The sequence below is a fragment of the Cydia amplana genome, chromosome 9, assembly GCF_948474715.1.
Source record: "Cydia amplana chromosome 9, ilCydAmpl1.1, whole genome shotgun sequence".
Lineage (NCBI taxonomy): Eukaryota > Metazoa > Arthropoda > Insecta > Lepidoptera > Tortricidae > Cydia > Cydia amplana.
The window spans coordinates 13,389,190-13,404,115 of NC_086077.1; the positions used below are offsets into that span (position 1 = coordinate 13,389,190).

At 39.6% G+C, this 14,926-nt stretch overlaps 1 protein-coding gene and 1 long non-coding RNA gene across 2 annotated transcripts in view; one reads left to right on the forward strand and one right to left on the reverse strand.

The window, feature by feature from the left end:
* Positions 1-7,172, forward strand: part of LOC134651224 (uncharacterized) — an 80,725-nt gene extending 73,553 nt beyond the window's left edge. Inside the window, exon 2 of the long non-coding RNA XR_010097086.1 lies at positions 7,043-7,172. This is a non-coding gene — a long non-coding RNA (uncharacterized LOC134651224). The remainder of the gene's footprint in view (positions 1-7,042) is intronic.
* Positions 1-14,926, reverse strand: part of LOC134651209 (myophilin) — a 43,816-nt gene that overhangs the window by 20,337 nt on the left and 8,553 nt on the right. The gene's annotated exons all lie outside the window — the stretch shown is intronic.

Here is a 14,926-nt window from a genome sequence, read left to right on the forward strand (position 1 = left end):
ACATTATATTTTTAAACAGACTGAATGATTTTAAAATGACTGAGAAACATGGGTAATAATCTAATAATTAAACGTTCATAGACATTTTACATTAATGATGACATTGCCACACTTTTTCATTGCAAATGTTAAAGAGTTAGAGTAAGACGAAAATAAGTCTGCAACGATTTTGATAGCAGACGCAATGCAAGTGTTATTTATATATAGGTACGACATAGAAGTGAAGTTTGAATCAAAACCATTGCAGACTTATCTTGGTCTAACTCTAGCTTTGTCCGACTCAAATGTCGATGTCGCAGTGCAATAAAACTTTCAAAGTCACCGCGAAGCTAAAACCTGCTCATTCGAAACCACATTCGCATGTTTGCGTTCGAAATCAAACACTGCAGAGGTGTATGACCCCGGTCGAGTTGCGGCCGTATGGCCATTGGCCATAAACTGAGTTTATGAGTGAAAACCTCTTCGGAATAGAAATATGACCGTGTCAAGTGCAGGGAAACTGGCTAGCCAGAGACAAGTGGATGTAAGGACTGGCTCAACTTAATCTTGTGAATCATACTAGCTACTAGGCTAATTTTGGTACCGTTTTCGTATAAATCGGGGTATCCGAATTGATTTATGGTAAGTATCATATTGACACCATTCCGAAGTAAAAACATAATATAATTTTTTTTTTCTCTTGGCGTGTAGTGGTGTAGGATGGCTTATAGCGCGGCGGGATGGCGATGGGATGGCCGCGGTGTCAGTTTTTCGTCCGCACATCAAAGGTAGTGGGCCAGCGATTGTGCGTACGTATCTACACGTGGCCCGGGAGCCATAGGTAATATATGCAGAGGTCGCTGCACTACACCAAATATTAAGGACTGTCACGCAGCGTACTTCGTAGGCGAACAACACGCGAACGCGAAGCGATACGATGCGGCGCGGGGTCAATCATTCCTTTGATAGCTATGGAAGTGTAATGTTATAAACCTAGCTAACGTAAGGTGTCCCAACTGTGTATGGAAGTCTAGTCTTTATAATTTACTAGTCGCTAGGAACGTAGGAACAATAGTGCATAGTTAGTTTGTTGTTGCTCTCGGTAAATGCGTTCGAAGAATGGGATTGGATTGTTTTTGTACCTTCCTCTAGCTGGTACTACGTATGGTCGTATAATATTCTTCAATTTCTTAGGTGTATACTGCTGTATAGTGTATAGTATGCATACTATGCTTAAGTGAAATTAGTTCGTGAGATTTAGCAACCATAAAATCCAGCTCTTAAGCTAAACCTAAGTAATAAACTAAATTAGTGTAGTCAGCATCGATAGGTAGTAGCGTATGAAAATGGTATGAAACAACGCGCTAAAAGTATTTGCCACCCACGAGTATTTTTCCAATTACAGAATATTGAGGATGATATTTGATATCTTTGCAATTTTAACGGTTTGGCAATACATTTTATATTAATAACAATAACCATAAAAGAAAATAACAGAGGCACATTAATATTTACTCAATGATTATTTCAAATGAAACGATCTTAGGAGTGATCATCATAAAATATCTAGCAATTGACTGAACGATACAGACTGCTAAATTACAATCGTAAGTTGTCAAGGTGTGGCGTCCATTAAGGGAGTGGTACAGACAGACAGTCAAACAATGCATTGTGGTACATATATCGTCGTCACTATACTTGCTATCGTGACGTACATACTTGTATCTATGCGGGCAGATACAGGATGAAAAAAAAACGTGATAGAAATGAAATGTTATGATATGTTTGACTCAATTTAATTAAATTTAACTTTATTTCAGGAGCCTACACAATTCCTAAAAAATAAACTGAATATTTTTATTTTTTGTCATTAGTGAGGCGGAAAACGCTAATTTTGAATCACGTCGTTCGTTACATATCCTGAGACCATGTTTAATTGTTGAACACGAATTGAATGACTAATAGCAAAGCGAGACAGATATAGCTACACACGTTATCAATATATTCTAGATACAATTTTGATACATCGAACGCGCATTCGAAAACCAGGCCCACATCCCGTAACAAACAATTGCACGTGCTTGAAATTGTCGCCATTGATTTATGCATGTGGCAACTTAGCGCCAGTTTTAATCGCTTCTAGCATATCGAATGAACATGGCATTCTAAGCCGCAGCTACTTGTGAAGTATATTACATCGAATATTTATCGCTCTTCCACTTCTTTGTGGTTAGAAACCAATAATGTATTAAACTTACATACATTGAAACCATTCGTTTCTTTAAGGCTTATTATTAACCGAGCAACTAAAATATTAAACAGGAACTTCATTAGGCATATAATAATATAATTTGGCTGTGCATTAATATTTTAGCGCCAATAAATTTATATTAGCCTCAAATATAAGCATCATATTAAGAAAACTGGCAGCAAAGTCAAGCCCCCCAAAAAATTTATAGGGAATTTGAAGTGATAGGCTGGCGTCTAAAATAATAAGTTGGCAACTAATATTGTAAAGCGATCATTAAATTTGTTTGTCATCTATTTGTTCACAACTAATTAATCATATTGAGCATATAGTTTCAGCTACGTAGTACATATTTTAATACGAAAGCAGTTAAATTTAATGCGCAATGGTCAGTACACTTATAGTCGAAATTCCTAATCATGACACACCTAATGGCCATTATACCATTAGATCTTTCAATTTTTAATTACTAATTTCAATAGTTACCACTGTGTTCTGCCAGAGTCAAAACATATTATGTGCGATGACGAGCGAAGCGATGAGGAGCGTGTTAGGTTGACCATATAGTGACCAAACAAAATATTAAAAAAAAAACTTCATTTTTGAATTAATAGATAGCCGTTTTATTATTAAAATGCGCTTCATAAATGGTCTCCAATATAATAATACAGTTGCCAAATAAATACTTGGTACCTGCCTAAAAATTATCAAAAGCTGTAACAGCATTAAAATACAACTTATTTTGATATATTTTAGGGCACCGTTTTTGTTGCCAATCTATTAATTTTAGTACCCATTTCTATTTTTTTAAACTACCCAAATTCGATTAATTATTTAGTTGACCGGTTAAATACGTGCCTCTCTTTAAGTCGTCTGTAATCATCATCATCGGTCGTTGTCATCGTAATCTGTCGTTTTAAGCCCCTAGCGCTTACAAACAAAGCTATATAGATATATGGCAGTTTTAATAACTGTATTGACAGCTATTAAAGTTCAAATTTAAACAGATAATTTTAAATATCATGCAGTAAAGGGTTAAGTTCGGTTGAAGGATATGACGAAGACAAAAATGATACTGTGCAATGAGAATAAGGCCCACAAGGTAACGGGCGCGCTAATTCTGTGTTCATGTAGATATGATATAATACGTGTAGGTATATTAATATACATATTACATTCAGTAATTTTGCTTATAACATGGGTTTTACTATCGAATTAACACAATTTAAATGCGCTTTTAGACTAAAGATTTATGTTTAAAATTAAGCTAATGATATAACCAACCGATTTTGTACAATGACTAACTAGCCGACTAGACATGTACAGTGTGCTCGTGCGCATGACGTAATCGAGGATTCTTTAAACGTGATTCAGAAACGAGGTCCGACTGAATTTAGGACAAAAAACCTGACTAAAGGTCCGCCCAGTGATTCAAGAAGTGGCGAAATGAAACAGGATTTTTAATTTAAGGTACTGACAACGAATGAATAATTTAAGAAATTAAACAAAATTATTTAAACAAGTCTTCACTATTGGTAATTGACGTTACAGAAATACTATTAGTAGATGTGTATAAACGACAATACAATAAACGAAAAAGGAGTCGATGGAAAACTTTATATTTTGCAAAGTAAACGTCAAGTGTCGTTAAGTTTTACATGATATGACCGAAAACTGGAATTATAATTAATACATGACTGCTTATTTGTGGCTTTTTATCAGAAGAGGTTCCTTATGCTGCATAAGGACCCTTCTCAAGCCACATTTTTATCACATATTGTGTATTTTTGTGAGCGCTGTTTTCATTGACAACATTTATTACATGTTCGCCCATAAAAAGGCGGTATAACACTTTGCCTAGATGGGTCGAGCTGATAAGCGAGCTTCATCAATATTCTAAACCGCCGTCTAATTTACGTTTGGAGACAGAGGAAGTGGTCTCTTGTAAACTAAGCAGGCGTCCTCCTTGTGCTATTTCGGCGCACCTGCTTCTATCGGACGTGAATTCCAAGAGGGGACACTAGTGGAGCGGTTGTGAATATATTTCACGAATTTATAATAATGGAAAAATTCATAATGTTCTGCAACTTGTAGGCTAGCAAGTCCCCGAGCATCACCCGAATGGCATAACTCATAACTTGTTATTACAATCAGCATATGCCTCCAGCCTACAGGGTGAAATTTCTGCTCTTCAAAACTAAAGCGTTCATTTTCTGTACAAACACACCCCTTTCATGCTTTTCGGTGCCCCTATTGTTGCATTTCTCTTTGTTGAAAAAAACTTATTACTCCAGATAAAATGTAGTAGGTACTTATGTTACCTCAAATACCTCAAAATCGTTTCGGATAAAACACTTTTTGGTTAGAAAATGAATATGTAAATTATTGAAATTATATTATGAAATAAGTACGTGACATATCTTTCCATAGTCATATAGATATGGATTCAATATTGCATTGCATAGTGAATGCAATAGGCAATATCATTCAAGAATTCTTAGAAGCGATGCAAAGCCAAAGGTCGATGTATTATACAATCGGAATACGAACGTTAGTATGCATGCTATTTAATTAGCACGTACGATAATATTATCACAACGAATTCATATTCATGATAAATGTTCCTAACAAGCTTTTCAAAATAAAAATGAAATAATTACCTATTAAGTCATGTTTAATTAAACTGTACCTATACTAATTAACAAATATACATTTATTGCTAAATTTACTATGTTATACTTATTATACTAAATCTAATAGCGTGCACGAAGAATTCACATTGTTCAGATCAAATGACTATTATTATAATGAAAAATGCAATTGTATTTGTTTTTCTCTGCGGATCAGTCATCAAAATCTAGGATGATTTTATTATTTTCACTTAGTTATAAAATAGCACGAACCTCCCATATGTTTATGCATTGGAACAAACTATGCTCACTCAACATGCGATCAAACTTTGATCCGAAAAATTTGACTCTGTTATTTTACTTTCGGAAAAAGTAATTTTACGAGTAGGTAAGTATAGAATTGTATCCATTTTTTTTTAAATGTAAAGAATTATAAATTTAATATCTTCATGAAACCGTCCCGCTTTACCAATAAGCATACCACCATACCGCATGGAAAATTGGTCGTTACGTCCGTTATCAACGCGTTCATTCATTCGCTAATCTACACATACCTACACTCGATAGACGTCAAATAAATATATACATTTGTTTCCTTATTACAATGGAATAAGGTGCAAAGTGCACACGTATTTGTACAAATTCAGGCTAGTAACCAACGGTCATGGACACAAATAACGATGAGCAATGTCGCCGGACTTAATTACGTCACTGGTAGGATTTCATGTGCTCAATTTGTACTTGGATGCTGGTTTAGGTATTATGAGAGTGTGACTTTGAAAATGCACGATCGCATGGTCATTATAAGAGATAGCTTTAAGTCATTATAATTAAGTTAGATTTAAGTTATATTGCAGTGCCCTACAGGGTTTCATAGCTGAACCAATAAAATGTACCAACCTGTATAACCTATGAAAGCAATAAACACACTGATTACTGATTACTGATTACTGAATGTTTGTTTTACTAATTCCTACCTTAAGAGCCAACAGGAGTGGTCATTTCTCCATACAAACGTACTCGACTGTTTCCTCCGTGGGTTTTGAAGCTAGAGCAATGATTTTTTCAACACAGATTAATATTGTAAATATCTGTGTCGGACCGTTTTGCTTTTTTTGATATTTTTGTTTTTTAAGGCGCTAGAGCCCTTCAAAAATGGCCAAAATGGCCTAATTGACTATGCCGCAATGAGAGGCGTGCTATTCAAAACTGACATCAATTAGTCAAAAAAGCAAAACGGTCCGACACAGATAATGTCATAATCATTTAGATTTCCAAATTTGGTTACGATTGGTTAAGTTTTGGAGGAGGAAACAGTCGAGTACAAAACCTCGATTTTTGATATTTTTACGCAGGATTTTTCGCCTTGTCCTTATTGCACTAGTTTCAGGAGCCGCTTCCGTTAGCGAGACGGGTATATTTACCTAAAATATTTTAATGTTAGCTCCTGTTGGCTCTTAAACATTATTCGTGTAAATAATCCTTTTCAGCATAGTAAAATATTACTATGTAAAACAATAGTTTTACATTCATGTTTTGAATCAGCTTGCAACACCTCTAGGAATTACACATCTACAGTTTTTGCGCAACAGAAATACTAACTACAATGTCACATGCAGAAGCCACACTTGCATCCCGTAGGTACGACTCAGAATGTTTTTGGTGAAAATTTATATAACTACTACCTAATTAATTAATATTAGGTATTATAAGACTAAGTGACCTTGGATTTTTCGCCCTGTATACGGTTCATAGACACGAATTAGAATATTCGTATGTTTTGACTTGATCTACATGGGTATAAATAATGACCGTGAGCTATAAAATCTCAGTTCATATACGAAGATAAACGTCATCAGCAATGGAAACGTCCAACGGTAAACCATAAAGGTACCGAACTAAAAATACTGACCCCGTGGGTAGATCCCCCTGTATGAAATTCAAAAAGCGGCCAAGTGCGAGTCGGACTCGCCCATGAAGGGTTCCGTATTTAGGCGATTTATGACGTATTAAAAAAAACTACTTACTAGATCTCGTTCAAACCAATTTTCGGTGGAAGTTTACATGGTAATGTACATCATATATTTTTTTTAGTTTTATCATTCTGTTATTTTAGAAGTTACAGGGGGGGGGGGGGGGCACACATTTTACCACTTTGGAAGTGTCTCTCGCGCAAACTATTCAGTTTAGAAAAAAATGATATTAGAAACCTCAATATCATTTTTGAAGACCTATCCATAGATACCCCACACGTATGGGTTTGATGAAAAAAAATTTTTTGAGTTTCAGTTCTAAGTATGGGGAACCCCAAAAATTTATTGTTTTTTTTCTATTTTTGTGTGAAAATCTTAATGCGGTTCACAGAATACATCTACTTACCAAGTTTCAACAGTATAGTTCTTATAGTTTCGGAGAAAAGTGACTGTGACATACGGACGGACAGACAGACAGACAGACATGACGAATCTATAAGGGTTCCGTTTTTTGCCATTTGGCTACGGAACCCTAAAAACCATAAATCTAGTATTTTAACTGGATAGGGCATGAGTGGTGGGGATAACTGACAGAACGGGATAGTCTTATATATCTTTCAGTAGGAGTAGCAGGGAAAGCGCTATTATTGTTTGTTCTCGTCACAGTCTCATTTTTTTTATTCCCCACCGTAAATTAGTAGGTATGGGTTATGGTGGGGTATCATTGCCTATGTTTTGTCCCTCACGGAGGCACGCGTATACCATTTCTATAGAATCCTACCTTCTATGTATGTCAAAAACGGACTACAAGTTCCAAAATTACATCAGCATTTAATTTATTTTTGACCTGTTCCTTTGTATTAAACTCAATCAAATCTCAGGTGATAAACATAACTGCAACTGCACCAGTTTTGAAGTCCAATGGCCCATATAAAGCAGGCAGCCTTGCCGACAATAAGACCAGCACGGCAATAACTATTATGATAGCTAAAATAGGACTATTATTTTATTATGAAACCAAATAAAGTCTTAATACTGTCGCCTTGAATAAATTACTAAATTTGTAAGTACCTATTAAGTTAACATGGACACTGCCCTGACTATTACGCGTTATTTACAGCTGTTTTAATATTTGTGTAGATATTGTTATTTTGAATAAATTACCTGAACAACAACCGGGCAGAAACTGCACTTGGGAATGGAAGTCTAGAATAGTTCTTTGTCCAGAAGTGGGAAACTACTATCTATCTATCAACCGAAAAAAAAAAGTATTATTAATTTTACTGACCTCTTGGATTTTTCACCCTGTATAAAGTTTTACATGGACGAAACGTTCCGAAATTTCAGCTGCATTTTTTAAACATTTTTGACCTAAATCTATTAAAACGGATTACGGACGGATTTTTGACCTGTTCCTAGCCATGAGCCTTGCCATGCCAACAATACCGGTAGCTAAAATACGATTAATTATTATGGAACTAAGTGTCCTTACACCTATTAAATACATTTAAATCATATTGGTGAATATTGCTCGGACATAGACACGGACTATACGTTCCAAAACTCCCGTATTTATTCGTGTGGGTACTGTATTTTTAACCTGTTCCTTAAAAAAGCGTGAGATTCAATAAAATCTCAGTGGATAAACATAACGGCACCAGTTTTGAAAACGTCCAACGGCCCATAAAAAGCAGGCAGCCTTGCCGACAATACCGGTAAGGACTGCGGAATGGGGTCGCGGTCAATGCGATGCAACGAGTTATCCGCAAAAAGGGGGACGGCCGTAATGGAAGACAGGTAAATGTAGACTGTTGAACTGTTACACTACGGAATGCATCGGTTTAGAACCCGGGGAAATGAGACCCGTGGAGGATAAAGATAGGATATACCTGGAATTTTGTATGGTGCCCGAAACTTACTTATAAGATGCTCTTCCTACAATTTGCAGGATTCGGACATAATTTGTACATAGAAACAATCAATTTGTCGATCTGATGTTAAAGTGCATCAGTTCTGAACCTGAGGCAATTAGCCCCGCGGGAGATAAAACAGCAAGGGGTTGGTAGGATCTTTTACATTTGGTGATTGATTGAAATAATTTTTAAATGGTTTGTCTAATAGGCCCGTAATAATTTTGAAAATGTTGGGAACCAGTGAGTAGAGCCTACCTAATAGCTGTTGTGATTGATGCCAATAGATGATCAGGCATAGATATATCTGAACGCCATCTATTGAGCTCCCTAAGTGCCATCTAAAACAATAATGAGGCATGTATGGATATTAGCAGTCTTTATATTAACTAGTCTCTGATTATATCGGCACTGCACATATGTAAGGTGACGCATTATTGCCATATATAATTAATAAATGTAACGTGTGAATATAACTGTGAATCGGACCTCGAAAATTATTGAATACCTACATATATGTTATTTACACTCGTACATTCAGAACGTTCCCAGCAATTGCCGTCTTTGAATTGAACATTGAAACTTGGAAAGGACAGATAATTAAGTAATTTTGTAGTAAAGTTGGAGCGGCTAATAGATGACGAAGGACCAGCGGAAGGAAGCGCAGCCCGAAGATAAGATGGGGCTATGGCTATGTATGAATAAATTATGGGATTAATGGGCCGACCTTACCTGCATGTAATTTTCATTGGTTTCGGCGGCCGCCAGAAATGTGGTTCGTTATTCCTTCTTCCTTCTCCGTTCTCTTTTAACCTCTATATTATTCACACGCGAAACGTATTTTTATAATAGTTTATATTGATCGATGTATTTTTGCTCAATGACAGCAATGCCAATATTTAAATTGTTTACTTTTTATTTGCGGTTTGATAGGTCGGCAGAAAAGGCGGGTGATGTGAAAAATGAGGTCGAATATATTTATGAAAGAAAGAGTGAGCGATATGGATGAATGTGAATGATAATGAATGAAAAGGGGCGCGAACATTCTCCCCCGGCTTTAAAGGGTTCCTTTAAAGGAAACAAAACTGAATAAAGTAAGAGATAACCCTTGTCATCAAACTAAGAAACGAACATTCACAACAATAGCGAAATAACAAACTAAAGAAAAATATTATCCTAACGAATTATACTATGTACATATTATTGGTTAGGCAATGGGCACAATCGCACGACAGGCCGTACAAAACTTCCCTTATTTGTCCTGACAGTGACAACGCGGGTTGAGCCGTCCTTTGAAGGATGTTCTGCCTCTACAACGCCTAAAGGCCACGAAAATGGCGGCGCATTATCTACCTTTATAACAACCACAGTGCCAATTACGATAGGAACTGATGACGTGGTCCATTTAGCTCGAGACTGCAACTGATGCAGATACTCTGCACGCCATCGCTGCCAGAAAGACTGCACTATCTTATCCAGGAGGGCATGTCGGTCACGTAAATTTCCTGACTCCACCAATGGAACAGGTAAAGACAACAGCGGAGCAGTGTTGAGAAAATGAGCCGGGGTGAGAGCTGACGGTTCAGCGGGATCACTGCTCAGGGCTGTCAGTGGTCGTGAATTTACCAGAGCCTCTATCTGCGCAAGCGTGGTCAGAAGTTCCTCGTATGACAGTATTTGCGTACCGATTACCTTGAAAAGGTGATTTTTGACTATTTTCACCATACTTTCCCATGCGCCTCCAAAGTGTGGAGAAGCGGGAGGAATAAACTTCCAATCAATACGGTTCTCCGCGAGCTCCATCTCAAGATGTGGACGTTGTTCGTCCAAAAACTTGTAGAGGTCTCGCATATAAGAATTGGCGCCAGTAAAATTAGTCCCATTATCCGAATATATGCATTGGACGGGGCCACGCCGCGCCAAGAAGCGCTTTAAAGCAGCCAAGAAGTTAGCGGTACTCAATTCCGTCGCTATCTCGATATGAAGGCAGCGCGTCGTGAGGCAAGTGAAAATGCATAACCAAGCCTTGCGACTCTTGACTCCTCTGCCACGAGTAGGTGTGTATTGCAAAGGACCTGCATAATCACACCCCGTATGCGTAAAAGGTTTATCTACCTGATTCACGCGACAGCTCGGCAAGTCTGCCATGAGTGGGAAAGACGATTGTGGATTCGCTCTGAAACACGTGTTGCATTTGGAAACGCGGTCACGAATGACACGACGAGCCGACAGTATCCAATACTGAAGCCTAAGTATAGACATCAATGACTCAGGACCAGCATGCAAATGCTTTCTGTGGAAGTAATCAACAATCATATTAACTACATGATCACGTCGCGGAAGCACAATTGGGTGTTTCTGCGAATATTCTAAGTCAGCATTTGATAGTCGGCCTCCAACACGAATCAGACCGTCTTTATCTATGAACGGTTTTAGCTTTTGTAAGGCCGGTGAGCAATACTTCTTGCTCTTAATTTTGTCAATATCGTCACTAAAGTGTTGACTTTGTAACGATGAAAGAATTTTACCTTCAGCGAACTCTAAGTCAGATCGAGTAAGTGCCGTAGAGCGCGGTTTCGGTTTAAGAATGCGATACACGTATACGATGATGCGCAATAATCGAGACCACGACGATATCCGCTGAGCGAGCGAATAAAGTGGCGACTCTGACACATCCGTAGTTGTAGCGTGTGTAAGAGGTTTAAGCTCTGGCACTTCACCGATGGACTCTCGATCGAGCTCCCTTAAAGGCCACTCTGATGGATGCTTGGAAGCCCAAGCTGGTCCCGTGAACCACAAAGGATGATCCACTAGCTTAGCAGGCGTCAGTCCACGGGACAGGCAATCCGCGGGATTTTCCAAGCCCGCCACATGATAGAAGCAGCTGGCCGGAATAGCTTCGATAATCTTAACTACCCGGTTGGCAACAAACGTTTGCCAGCGGTGTGGTGATGACTGAATCCAGCAGAGGGCAACCTTCGAATCAGTAAACGCGTAGATCTCGTTAATGTTATAACGGGATTCGAAGTTATCTTGCACCTTCCGCATGAGCTTTGCCAGGAGGACCGCAGCACACAGTTCTAACCTCGCGACGGAGACTGTTTTAAGGGGACAGACCTTCGACTTGGAACACACCAGCCGGACAGTCACTTCGTCTCCCTTTAGAACCTGAAGATATACTACACCTCCATATGCACGCTCAGATGCATCACCGAAGCCTAAAAGGTTTATAGTACAACCCTGTACTACTCCAAGATGGCGCGGTATGTGGATTTCATTGAGTTTAGGCAACTCCGAACGGAATCGTTCCCATAAATCCACAATATGGGGTGGGGGAGTCTCATCCCAGTCGCATTTGATCAACCAAAGCTCCTGGATGAGGAGTTTTGCATATAAGACCACTGGAGCTACTAAGCCCACATTATCCCATAGACGTGCCACTGCGGACAAGATCGTCCTTTTAGTGCACGTTGAGTCTGGTTCTTTCACTTTGAAATGGAAGTAATCCCCAGATTTATTCCAACATAAGCCAAGAACCTTTTGCGAGACCCCTGGGTCAATTTCAATGTCTACGGAAGCCCGATGCGAAGCAGGTATTTCACGTAGCACGGCGTCTGAATTGCAGGTCCATTTCACAAGATCAAATTGACCGCATTTGAATAGATCAATCAGCTCCTTAGCCGCGGCAATAGCAACAAACTCATCCTGCTGTTGCGAGTCATCTGACATAATGCTAAAGCATACGTCATCCATGTAAGTACAGGAGGACGCAATCGCTGCAGCCTTGGGAAACTTATGCCCGTCGTCTGCAATCAGCTGACGGACGACGCGGAGCGCGTGATAGGGACTCGACTTCATGCCAAAACACACACGATTAAACTCGTATGTAGTAATGGGATCTGCCGGGCGGAATCTATATAAGATTCGTTGAAACTGGCGGTCCGCTTCGCGAATACCAATCTGTAGAAACATTTGACGACAATCGGCCGAAAGCGCTATTTTGAATAAGCGAAAGTTTAGAAGGATTGAAAACAAATCCCCTTGAAGGTTGGGCCCTGAGTGCAAAACATCATTCAGCGACAGGCCTGTGCTTGTTTTGCTACTCGAGTCCAGGACCATACGCACTTTTGTCGTCGTTTTGTCCTCGCGCACGACAGCATGGTGAGGAATTATATACGCGATGGCTAGTGAGGCGTTCATGGAGTTAGTTACCTCCGATATGTAACCCTTACTGACGTATTCACGAATGATATCGTCATAGGCGGCACGTAAGATACTCGATAACTCTAGCTTCCTTTCAAGGCAAAGAAAGCGCCTCTTAGCAGCAGAGTGCGACTCTCCAAGCTTGAACACGTCATCTCGGAAAGGCAATGCGACAGTATATCTACCACTAGCGTCGCGCGTGGTGGTAGCCCGAAAGTAATCCTCGCATTCAAGGTCATCTTGACTTTGAGCGGGCGGAGCGAAAACTTCCTCAAGCTCCCAGAACCTTTTGAGGAGGTGGTCCATGGAGTCCTGAACGGAAGTACAACATGCCGAAGTATATTTACGCGGTGCCTGTAAAGCAGGGACCGAACCCATTAAAATATACCCCAATACCGTCTGAATAGCCGGTGGCATATGATTCACGTCGCTTTTAACAATGTGCGGTAGCAACAAATGTGGGAATATAGTTGCACCCACCAGCACATCAATTGCGACGGGCGTATCTAACGTGTCGTCAGCTAAAGGAAGTCCATGAACATGCGTGAGTGTTGACATGTCCACGGGCACTGACGGCAAGTCGTCGGTAATGCGATCTACCACAAGACTCGAAACGTCAAAGTTGACGTTTTCGTCAAACCGCGAAAATACTTTAATGTTTGCGTTCCCTTTAACAATTTTTTTAGTTTTTCCAATGCCAAATACAGCGCTTGGTTTTTTATTAAAATTCAAACCTAATCGCTTACAACACTCCTCAGTAATGAAGTTACTTTGTGACGCGGTGTCAAGTAAACATTTGATGACTTGTGTGCCACCCTTATTATCGCGGACGATAACCTTTGCGGTGGACAGCAAAACCGTATCACACGAAGATGTTGAGTTTTGATTTGACATCTTATTGTTAGAGGCCGCTATTGCTTGAGTCACGATAGACGTGTTACAAGATGTGCTCTCCGGCGGTGAAGACGACTTAGCCGCGGCGCTCGCAGATGTATTTGACACATCAGACGTCGTAGCCTTTTCATCCTTGTCGTTGTCAAAATGCAACAGAGTATGATGCTTTTGACGGCAAACTCGACATTTCACCTCGGAATTGCACTCGCGGGTGCGGTGTTTGATGCTAAGGCAGTTAACACATGCCTTAAGCTCTTTAGCGCGTTTGAAGCGTTCGGAAGGCGTTAAGTTGTTGAGGGACGGACATTTAAATAAATGTTCATGGACAATATTGTCACACAAACATTTAGTAGTGCTCGCGCAAGCGACATAACTTTGTAGTTTTGGTGCGGCACTACGCGGTTGAGACGACTTAACACCTTTTTCGCGCGATGGATTTACGGCGGCGGAGACGGCGGTACATGGTTGCACATTTTGACAAATCCTAAACTGACTCTTCATAAAATCTGACAGATCACGAAAGGTAGGCAACTTCGTATTGCGGTGCAGCATTTCAAATGCTCGTAGAGATTCCTGGTCTAACTTTTTTAATGCTATATGCAGAAGCATAAAGTCGCTTAAGTCATCAAGCTTAAGCGCTTTAAGCGCATTCGCAGCTGTGACGAATTTATCGATGAATGTCTGAAAGTTAGAATTAACCTTTAAATTGAGCATTTGATCCATGTAGGTCGAGGCAAGAGTGCGCTTGTCTTGAAATCTGTCAATTAAACTATCGAGGATAAGCTGATAATTTTCAGCGCTCGGAGTTATACCCGCGAAGGCAGTTTGAGCTTTTGGTGACAATTTCCCAATAAGATAGAAAAGCTTCTCTTCGTCGGTAAGCGACAGATTGTCGTGCACTCTAGATTTAAAACTAGCGTAGAACAGCGGCCAGTTACGTATGTCTCCATCGAACGCTATCAGTTCCATCGTTGGCAAAGAAGGTCTGGCTCTCTCCACTATAGAAGGTGGCGAAGAGGCCGGCGGTGCGGCTGGTTGCAGCCGCTTAACCGCTCTCCTGATGCGGCAGTACAAATCTTCGAAGGCTAT